This window comes from Ranitomeya imitator, chromosome 3 (genome assembly GCF_032444005.1).
Source record: "Ranitomeya imitator isolate aRanImi1 chromosome 3, aRanImi1.pri, whole genome shotgun sequence".
NCBI lineage: Eukaryota > Metazoa > Chordata > Amphibia > Anura > Dendrobatidae > Ranitomeya > Ranitomeya imitator.
The window spans coordinates 493,449,235-493,460,006 of record NC_091284.1 but is presented as its reverse complement, the minus strand read 5'-3'; the positions used below and the strand labels follow the sequence as shown (position 1 = coordinate 493,460,006).

At 47.8% G+C, this 10,772-nt stretch overlaps 1 pseudogene; it reads right to left on the bottom strand.

Moving 5' to 3' along the window:
• Positions 1–306: 306 nt before the first annotated feature.
• Positions 307–1,203, bottom strand: LOC138671670 (zinc finger protein 592-like; annotated as a pseudogene).
• Between the last annotated feature and the right edge of the window lie 9,569 nt (positions 1,204–10,772).

Genomic DNA, 10,772 nt, shown 5'->3' with positions numbered 1-10,772 from the left:
CCTCAGTGGTAGAAATCCCTTTAGTTGTATTAAATTGGGCCATCTTTGTGAGACGACCTACCACAACAAGGATAGCAATCATTTCTTTAGATAGTGGTAGGTCCACGATAAAATTAATTGAAAATGATCCTCAAGGCCTGGATGGAACTGGAAGAGGTTGAGGCCGTGCTAGAGAATAAGATTGTGGTATCTTGCTCTGTGCACATGTTAAACAGGAGTAAAGATATTTTATCACATCCTTCCTAAAATTAGGCCATTAAAAAGAACAAAACAATAGTTCTTCTGTTTTCATGACTCCAGTGTGCCCTACAAGTTTAGAACCATGGACAAGTTTGAGGACTTCAAGTCGAGTAGATTCAGGACACATATTTGGTGGTTCTGCATCCCAAACCCCTCCTTAAAAGATAGATCAACTTCTTTAGAAGGCTTTAAAGGTTCATTCTTAGGGACCACCACAAATCTTTTAGCCTGCAAGGCCACCAAAGCAGCTACCCAAGATGATAATTTAGAAGGAGCGGGTTTATCTGTTGCCTTGATGGCACAGATGAAGACAGAGTTGATTTACCTGCAGTCAGATTTCTGCTCTTTTTTACAGTATTCATCAAACATACTCAGCTCTGGTTCTGAGGGCTTTCTAAGAGAATCAACCATGCATTCCTCTTCAGGATTGTCCTTGAAAGGCTGTGAAAATTATGGAGACTCTGCTACCTTTTGATTGTTAAGAACAATATCCTTTGAATCTTCTGACTCAGGGCTAGAAATAGGGCTAAACTGAGTTAAAGTTGTCAAGCGTTCTGCATTGTGTGATTCTATTTTTTCTATGTAGCTCCATGAGTTGTCCCCTTTGATGAATCCTGGTTCAAATTTTCCATAGCCTGGTCCAACAGCATGGGGATCAGGGCCCACTTCAGTGCCCTAGAAAACAATTTAGCAGTACAGTTAGACCATTGAGATTTTCGTTCTTTTCAGATGCCTCAAATGACTCCTGTCGACTGTTGTTTTTCACAATAACGCTAATTGCTGGAACATCAGGGACTGAAACAGACTGGGACAGATTCTCCAATACATTCCTGATGGTTTGAGATGGTTTTCTTATTCATCAGTTGTTGTTTGGATAGCTTTATTGGCATCCAAACTTGAAGAATCAGGGATATCAAAAGCAGCAGCAAGATCGTGAAAGTCTAAAGTCTTCATGTCCCCCATGACTGGAACGATATTGATATCTGGCAGTGTAAATGCACGGCTCCACTTAATGCAGATGCCACTCTCAAAACCCCACCCTGTGTGGATTCTGATCACAGCTACAGCCACTGGCGTCTATCCAAGGCCGCAACCACACAATCATATCAGAAAATGACCAGATCAGTAGGCTGGAATCTGGAGAAACTAACATGGTCGAGAAAGACAGAGCCTGGGGAAGAGGAGGGGACAAACTAGAGAACAGAAGGGAGATGAGACCTTCTAATGGAGGAGGGAGCTTCAGCTGTATCACAGAGGGAGCCAAAAGCTACTGAACATGTGTGTGCTGCACAGGGGCAGGGAGCATAGTCAGGAATAGCCAGGGGTTAGTACACAGGAGCAGAAATGTAGTTTACAGGATCAGCAGATGAAAGGAAGCTTGACTAAAGGCTGGTAGCGCAATAATCTCACAATGAAGGAAGTACAATGCCAGGTTTAAGTTGGGTGTTCAATCGGGGTGGAGATAATCAGGAACTCAGGGTGGAGACAATCAGAAACTACACAGGTACTTGGATCTGGGCTAGGAAGGAAATGTCCAGCGAGCTGAATAGATTAAAGGGAAGAACTGCTGCCTGGTGTGCAAGGGCCACTGGGTTTGAATCCTGGAACCCCCCACCTCTATATTGCCCATCCATTGCTCAACGTAATCAGGCAGTGTTCACAGTAATATGACTTGGAGATCACAGTCACAAGCTTAAGAGTTGTGGACAATGTGAGGCAGTGACCCCTGTTACAGCTAGGGGGCAATACATGTTCTCCTCAGAATACACATGAAGGCATATGGAGACCATGGGAATGAATGGCAGGCGCAGGCATAAATATGATGGTGAGACAATGTCCGGCATTATTGTAAATGGTCGGTATGTGCTGCAGAGGAGATCCTCTACGCTGTAAGCCAATAATGTTGTTCTGGGACCTATAGCCCCAGAAGTATTGTTGTGTAGTTTTAAAGGGAGGCTTACAGGGTTAGTCGGAGAGCTGGGCGAGTCTGACTAACCACATGCACCTCCTACCTGTGGGAGTGGATACAGATATATAATGTGACTAAGGACTGGTCACAAGAAAGAATGTATAGACCTGATTGGTCCATGTGTAAGGTCCTGGAAGGCCAGTGTGTTGGACGGTCCCAGGTGGGGACAGATGTCCTGAAGAGAACATGGTGAGGCCTTGGATCTGGTGGTCTGTGTGTTGGATGGTTCCAAGTGGGGATGGACGTCTTCAACAGGACACAGAGAGTCTGTATGTACAGAGTCTGTGACGGCACTGCGTTGGGGAAGCTACATTTTTCTGCTGGTCTGGACTGTTGTGAGTGCCCTGGTCACAAGGACGTGATCCCAGTAAGACAGCTTCCACAAGAGAGAGGACTGACAGGAGGTCTGCGTGTGGAGCAGGAGCTCCAGGAAGGTAACCCAGAGTTGGGGGACCGTGTGCACTGATGAGGGTCAGTTAATGAACTGTGCAGTCACCCATGGTAACTGGACAGAGCAAGGTCCAGCATGTTTAGTGACGGCAACTTAATGTCATGTTCCGATACAGTGTGTAATAGACTGTTCGTGGTGCAGTTCATGACTGTATAATAAACCGCATAGACTGATAAAAGTGGAACGTGTTCCTGTGTGCCTTAAATCTTGCTGCCAAGTGAGTATCCCGCAACCCGCTAGTGATCACGGCATTACAACAGCTGTCCAGGCTGAGATATAGCAGTGTCTTTCTCTACAGAACCTGGAGCCAAAAAAGGCTGTCTGTGATAATGGTGCAAACCTGGTGTTGGCTTTATACTGGGGAAACCTCACACATGTGCATTGCATGAGTCACATCCTCATTGCAGTGGTACAACAATCCCTCCACCACTAACCTGGCCTGGGGGAGATGCTCCAGAAAGCATGAAAGATGTGTGCTCATTTCTACCATTCACACCCCTCAGGTAGTCGGCTACAAAGATGGCTACTAAGGCTACTAAGATGCTGCTAAGATGGTTAGTGCTGATGACGCCATCATCAGCATCACTATTCTGGTCATCTATATGCTGGAGCAGACTTTGAATAGCTTGCGGGAGGAGATGGTGGTCCCAGAAGAAAAGGAGGAAGCAGTGGAGAATGCGGAAGGGATAGCATTGTCCCTAAGTTCCAGACTATTGTCACACAGGTGGGTGCCGGGGGTGGGTGGAATACTGCGATCAAGAGTGGTTGGTGATAACAGACAAACTGTTTTCAAAGGTGCAAGATCCGAGGAAGAAATGTAGGCGGAAGAGGTGATGGGCAAGCAACTGTCAGATGAAGAGGATAATCCTCCCCTCTCTGTTGTTCATGGTTGGCAGGAGGGAACTGAGGAAACAAGCATCACTGTTATCCAACCACCAACACAGCATGGGCTTGGACTTCATGGTAGAAGCCGACATATGAGTGCCTTCTTGCTGCACTATCTGCAACATGATCCATATAGTTATGATTAGGACTAGAGTTGAGCGACCTTGACCTTTTTAGAGTCGAGCCGGGTTTCGCGAAACCCGACTATCTCAAAAGTCGGGTCGAGTGAAATCGGCCGATTATGACGTAAAGTCGGGATCGACCGAAACATGAAACCCAATGCAAGTCAATGGGGCAGCATAGTCGGCAGTGAGTGGGGGCCAGGAAAACACCTAGAGTGCCCATTTTAATGTCAAAACCATCCATTCTTCTTAATGAAGCTTGTCAAGCGTAATTTACCTTATAATAATTGGAAGGCATTTGAAATTGGGGGTCATTTGGCTAAAGTTGTGGTGGGTAGGGCTGGTTCAAGTAATTAGTGGGCCCAGGAAATCTGGACCACGTCACGGCAGTGGAGCAGGGAGAGGTAAGTATTTCAACTTTGCAAGTGCTGTGAACCTGAGCAAGCAGGGGGGGCCCACTCGTTGGCATTGGCACTGGCACAGGGCCCCTCAAAGTACAGCGGTGTGTTTGCACGGCGGGGGCGCCTCCCACCGGCAGCAACACTTTTGCGTACCATGAGAGGCCCTGTGCCAGTGACGTCGCCAACTAGTATTCCTCCCCCCACCTGATGAAGGAACCTGCACTTTCATCTGCACCTTCCTGTTTGTCCCCGTGTAAAGTGGTATGGTATGCGGGAAGGGGGACCTGACTTTCAGCAGGGTCACAATCTTGCAGTGTAGCGTGCACGGGAAATGTTGCGTTATGGGTCAATGTACCAGCAGACTCATCTATCACTGGCTGGGCAATGGGCAGGATGAGGAGGAAACACAGATATAGGCCCAAAGAATAAAGTGGGCTAAATGCAGTTCAAAATTGGTAACACAGGACTAATCAGGGGGCATTGCAGTGGAGGACAACTGGAATGAGAGGCTGACACAGAGAGTAGGCCCAAATCAGTAAGTAGTCGAAATGCAGTTCAAAATTGGCAACAGTAGTAAACAGGCGGCACAGCTTTGTTCAGTGGAGGAGAACAGCAAGGAGTGGCAGACACCGATAGTAGGCCCCAACCCAACTAGTAGGCCAAATGCAGTCTAACATTAACAACTACTTAACGAGCGCCTGAAAACGGAATTTCAGGACAGGAAACCAGGAGAACAGCAAGGAGCGGCAGACACCGATAGTAGGCCCCAAACCAACTAGTACGCCAAATGCAGTTGTTCCGTTTAACCACAATTTAATGAGAGCCTGAAGATAGAAGTTCAGGAAAGGCAACCTGGAGAACACCTCGGAGTGGAACACACCATCTCTCTACACCCCATACCCAATTTGTAGGTCTAATGCAGCGTAGTTTCCAACAACTACTAAACGAGAGCATGATGATCGAAGCATTGGCGAGGAAACCTGGGGAACACCTTGGAGTGGAACACACCATCTCTCTACACCCCATACCCAATTTGTAGGCCTAATGCAGCGTAGTTTCCAACAACTACTAAACGAGAGCATGATGATCGAAGCATTGGCGAGGAAACCTGGGGAACACCTTGGAGTGGAACACACCATCTCTCTACAGTGGAACACACCATCTCTCTACACCCCATACCCAATTTGTAGGCCTAATGCAGCGTAGTTTCCAACAACTACTAAACGAGAGCCGGAAGATCGAAGCTCAGGAAAGGCAACCTGGGGAACACCTTGGAGTGTAACACACCATCTCTCTACACCCCATACCCAATTTGTAGGCCTAATGCAGCGTAGTTTCCAACAACTACTAAACGAGAGCCGGAAGATCGAAGCAATGGAGAGGAAACCTGGGGAACACCTTGGAGTGTAACACACCATCTCTCTACACCCCATACCCAATTTGTAGGCCTAATGCAGCGTAGTTTCCAACAACTACTAAACGAGAGCCGGAAGATCGAAGCAATGGAGAGGAAACCTGGGGAACACCTTGGAGTGTAACACACCATCTCTCTACACCCCATACCCAATTTGTAGGCCTAATGCAGCGTAGTTTCCAACAACTACTAAACGAGAGCCGGAAGATCGAAGCAATGGAGAGGAAACCTGGGGAACACCTTGGAGTGTAACACACCATCTCTCTACACCCCATACCCAATTTGTAGGCCTAATGCAGCGTAGTTTCCAACAACTACTAAACGAGAGCATGAAGATCGAAGCAATGGAGAGGAAACCTGGGGAACACCTTGGAGTGTAACACACCATCTCTCTACACCCCATACCCAATTTGTAGGCCTAATGCAGCGTAGTTTCCAACAACTACTAAACGAGAGCATGAAGATCGAAGCAATGGAGAGGAAACCTGGGGAACACCTTGGAGTGGAACACACCATCTCTCTACACCCCATACCCAATTTGTAGGCCTAATGCAGCGTAGTTTCCAACAACTACTAAACGAGAGCATGATGATCGAAGCATTGGCGAGGAAACCTGGGGAACACCTTGGAGTGGAACACACCATCTCTCTACAGTGGAACACACCATCTCTCTACACCCCATACCCAATTTGTAGGCCTAATGCAGCGTAGTTTCCAACAACTACTAAACGAGAGCCGGAAGATCGAAGCTCAGGAAAGGCAACCTGGGGAACACCTTGGAGTGGAACACACCATCTCTCTACACCCCATACCCAATTTGTAGGCCCAATGCAGCGTAGTTTCCAACAACTACTAAACGAGAGCCGGAAGATCGAAGCTCAGGAAAGGCAACCTGGGGAACACCTTGGAGTGTAACAAACCCTCTCTCTACACCACGGAAGGGCTGATTCTTAGGAAGGAAGGCTGTCGGAAAGAAGCAGGGCGCGTCCGAGGGTGATTATATTCTTATTAGGTATATACTCACCCTCGGACGCGCCCTGCTTCTTTATTTGTAATGAATGTTTATTTGCAATGTGGTTTTGACTTACTCTATTTTTTTGGTAAATAATGATTTTATTATTTTCATTGTTTTGCATCTTCTTGGCAATAATATAAAGAAGACGCGACAGGACAATACTCGGTGGATGCCATATCTGTGTTTAAAATTGAAAAAACCTTTCAGTTAACTACTTGCAGGAGAAAGTTATTGTAGCTGGTGGCCATTTTTCGTACTGTACCAGATTTTTGTTGTATGTGTTTGTTTTTAATGTTAAAATGTCTGCATTTGATATCTCTCCAGTATTTTCTTTTTTATAAGCAACATACTTATTTTTATATTTTCTGATGTTGGTTCCAGGGGTACACGGGCAGCAGTGGTGTGGTCACTGGAGGCCTAGTGGAAGGAGTGACCGCAGACAGGCATCGAAGGCCTAAAATAATAACACATGGCTGTAGGCAATTTTAAATTGGTTCCAGGGGTACACGGGCAGCAGTGGTGTGGTCAGTGGAGGCCTAGTGGAAGGAGTGACCGCAGACAGGCATCGAAGGCCTAAAATAATAACACATGGCTGTAGGCAATTTTAAATTGGTTCCAGGGGTACACGGGCAGCAGTGGTGTGGTCAGTGGAGGCCTAGTGGAAGGAGTGACCGCAGACAGGCATCGAAGGCCTAAAATAATAACACATGGCTGTAGGCAATTTTAAATTGGTTCCAGGGGTACACGGGCAGCAGTGGTGTGGTCAGTGGAGGCCTAGTGGAAGGAGTGACCGCAGACAGGCATCGAAGGCCTAAAATAATAACACATGGCTGTAGGCAATTTTAAATTGGTTCCAGGGGTACACGGGCAGCAGTGGTGTGGTCAGTGGAGGCCTAGTGGAAGGAGTGACCGCAGACAGGCATCGAAGGCCTAAAATAATAACACATGGCTGTAGGCAATTTTAAATTGGTTCCAGGGGTACACGGGCAGCAGTGGTGTGGTCAGTGGAGGCCTAGTGGAAGGAGTGACCGCAGACAGGCATCGAAGGCCTAAAATAATAACACATGGCTGTAGGCAATTTTAAATTGGTTCCAGGGGTACACGGGCAGCAGTGGTGTGGTCAGTGGAGGCCTAGTGGAAGGAGTGACCGCAGACAGGCATCGAAGGCCTAAAATAATAACACATGGCTGTAGGCAATTTTAAATTGGTTCCAGGGGTACACGGGCAGCAGTGGTGTGGTCAGTGGAGGCCTAGTGGAAGGAGTGACCGCAGACAGGCATCGAAGGCCTAAAATAATAACACATGGCTGTAGGCAAATTTAAATTGGTTCCAGGGGTACACGGGCAGCAGTGGTGTGGTCAGTGGAGGCCTAGTGGAAGGAGTGACCGCAGACAGGCATCGAAGGCCTAAAATAATAACACATGGCTGTAGGCAATTTTAAATTGGTTCCAGGGGTACACGGGCAGCAGTGGTGTGGTCAGTGGAGGCCTAGTGGAAGGAGTGACCGCAGACAGGCATCGAAGGCCTAAAATAATAACACATGGCTGTAGGCAATTTTAAATTGGTTCCAGGGGTACACGGGCAGCAGTGGTGTGGTCAGTGGAGGCCTAGTGGAAGGAGTGACCGCAGACAGGCATCGAAGGCCTAAAATAATAACACATGGCTGTAGGCAATTTTAAATTGGTTCCAGGGGTACACGGGCAGCAGTGGTGTGGTCAGTGGAGGCCTAGTGGAAGGAGTGACCGCAGACAGCCATCGAAGGCCTAAAATAATAACACATGGCTGTAGGCAATTTTAAATTGGTTCCAGGGGTACACGGGCAGCAGTGGTGTGGTCAGTGGAGGCCTAGTGGAAGGAGTGACCGCAGACAGGCATCGAAGGCCTAAAATAATAACACATGGCTGTAGGCAATTTAAAAATTGGTTCCAGGGGTACACGGGCAGCAGTGGTGTGGTCAGTGGAGGCCTACTGGAAGGAGTCACCGCAGACAGGCATCGAAGGCCTAAAATAATAACAGATGGCTGTAGGCAATTTTAAATTGGTTACAGGGGTACACGGGCAGCAGTGGTGTGGTCAGTGGAGGCCTAGTGGAAGGAGTGACCACAGACAGGCATCGAAGGCCTAACATAACAAAAATGTCAATACAATGGTATTGTCAGTGGCAGGCATTGAAGGATGTCAGCGCATAGACTAAACATTGGTGGAGCTGTGAGATAATTTTGCAAGTGGTAGAGCACTGTTTGAGCTGGGGTGGGGGGAAGCTGTCTTGTGGCCGGCGGTACAGGCCCAGGGCCCCTCATATTACAACGGTGTGTCTGACGTTGGGTGCGCACCACCACCGCCAGAGACACTTTATTGTACTAGGAGGGACCCAGTGGCAGTGCCGTCGACCAAAAGCGGGCTCACCCACCTCTTCAGACAAACTGCACTCTCACGGGTGCTGTCGCCAAGTGTCGATACCACGGCCCCGTGTGGGGAGTTTGGTCATTTAGTGAGGTGTAAACATGTCGTATGCTGGACAATCAGGTGCAGAAAATTACGAGATTGGAAAAGGCATTCAGAATAGTCCACAGGCAAGACCTTTTCATAGGAAAGCTAGGTGTCAGCCGGGCAAGGTGGGGCAAAAGATTTCGAAATCCAGTTGTGGTTCATTTTAATGAAGGTTAGATCATCTACATTTTGGGTAGCCAGACGAGTCCTTTTTTCTGTTAGTATTGAACCTGCAGCACTGAATACTCTTTCTGATAGGACACTAGCTGCCGGGCAAGCAAGCTCCTGCAATGCATATTCTGCCAATTCTGGCCAGGTGTCTAATTTTGATGCCCAGTAATCAAATGGGAATGACGGTTGAGGGAGAACATCGATAAGGGATGAAAAATAGTTTGTAACCATACTGGACAAATGTTGTCTCCTGTCACTTTGAATTGATGCTGCAGTACCTGTCCTGTCTGCGGTCATAGCAAAATCACTCCACAACCTGGTCAGAAAACCCCTCTGGCCAACGCCACTTCTGATTTCTGCCCCTCTAACTCCTCTGGTCTGCTGGCCCCTGCAGCTCGTGTGAGAACGATCACGGGCGCTGTGTGCAGGGAATGCCAGAAGCAAACGGTCAACAAGAGTTGATTGTTTGGTTGCTAATGTGACGCCCAGGAGACCGGGATACCCAGCACCGGACCAATGGGGTCTGTCTCTTGAGGGGGATGTCACAGGTGGCTTGACCCGGTGCTGTGGCCTCAGGCAATGCACAGTGTAAGGGGTATCGTGAGGGGACAGGCACTTACTTGATCAGCAGCAGGTTCTCCCAGCGGTGACGATCCCGATCCTGGATAGATGGCTATTGTCCAAATGAAAGACTGAGGCACTGAAACGTTTAACCAGTTTACTTCAACATAAAGGGATTTACAACCAGTCCTGTCACCGGAGTCTGTATGGGAACTCTGAGTTACTTTGACCCTGCCGGGGTCTTCGCCTCTTATTGTGCGCAATTTCTGTGTGGCCCTGCTGCTGTATGTGAACTGGCTGCCGGCCCAATCTGTCCCCTCCGGGTCCTGGTTCGACGGGCAACCCGAGTCCTTTTATCGGCTTAACCCCTCCAGGAGTACCGCTGAACTCTGTGTCTGTTGCTGCGTCCGGCCCTAGTGAAGCTGATATCACCTCACGTTTTTCCGGTTGCTGTATTATATATAATGAATACAGCCACGGATCCGGTATCCGTCTTTGCGCCTGTTCTGGGTAGTGATTAATGCTACCCGGTTCTCACAATGTCCCTTTTCTCTGTCCCTCTTCTTCTCAGGCCGGTGATTTGGGCCTGGAAACCGTCATAGGGCTGTTAGAAATTCAGCTGTATGACCTCTCACTATCAGCTCCTTAGCCCAACTGCCATTTCTTCTCTCAGACCAGAATGGATTAAGGGGAGTCTCTGGAGCTCCCCCTTCTGGCCGGAGGTGGTAGTGCAGTTTTGCTATCTTAATATTTGTGTTTAGTGTCAGTAACTATTTTTGTGGCAAATACCCCTAGGGGTGCCACATTCCCCCTTAGTTAAGAACAGTACTCCGGGACTGTGGGACGATAACATTTTGAAATAACAATTAATATGTACAGAGTCTTAAAAATGAAAAGTTACAAAAACCACTCAAGGAAACAAAAATAGAGTTCTGTAAAAAGTCACTTCAAATAGCGTCCATTAATACAGTTCTATCCTTGAAGGTACTAGGAAAGGCACTGTACTTAGTGTCCAGGAATTTAGTTCCATTTTTCCAACGGAGTTATCAATAT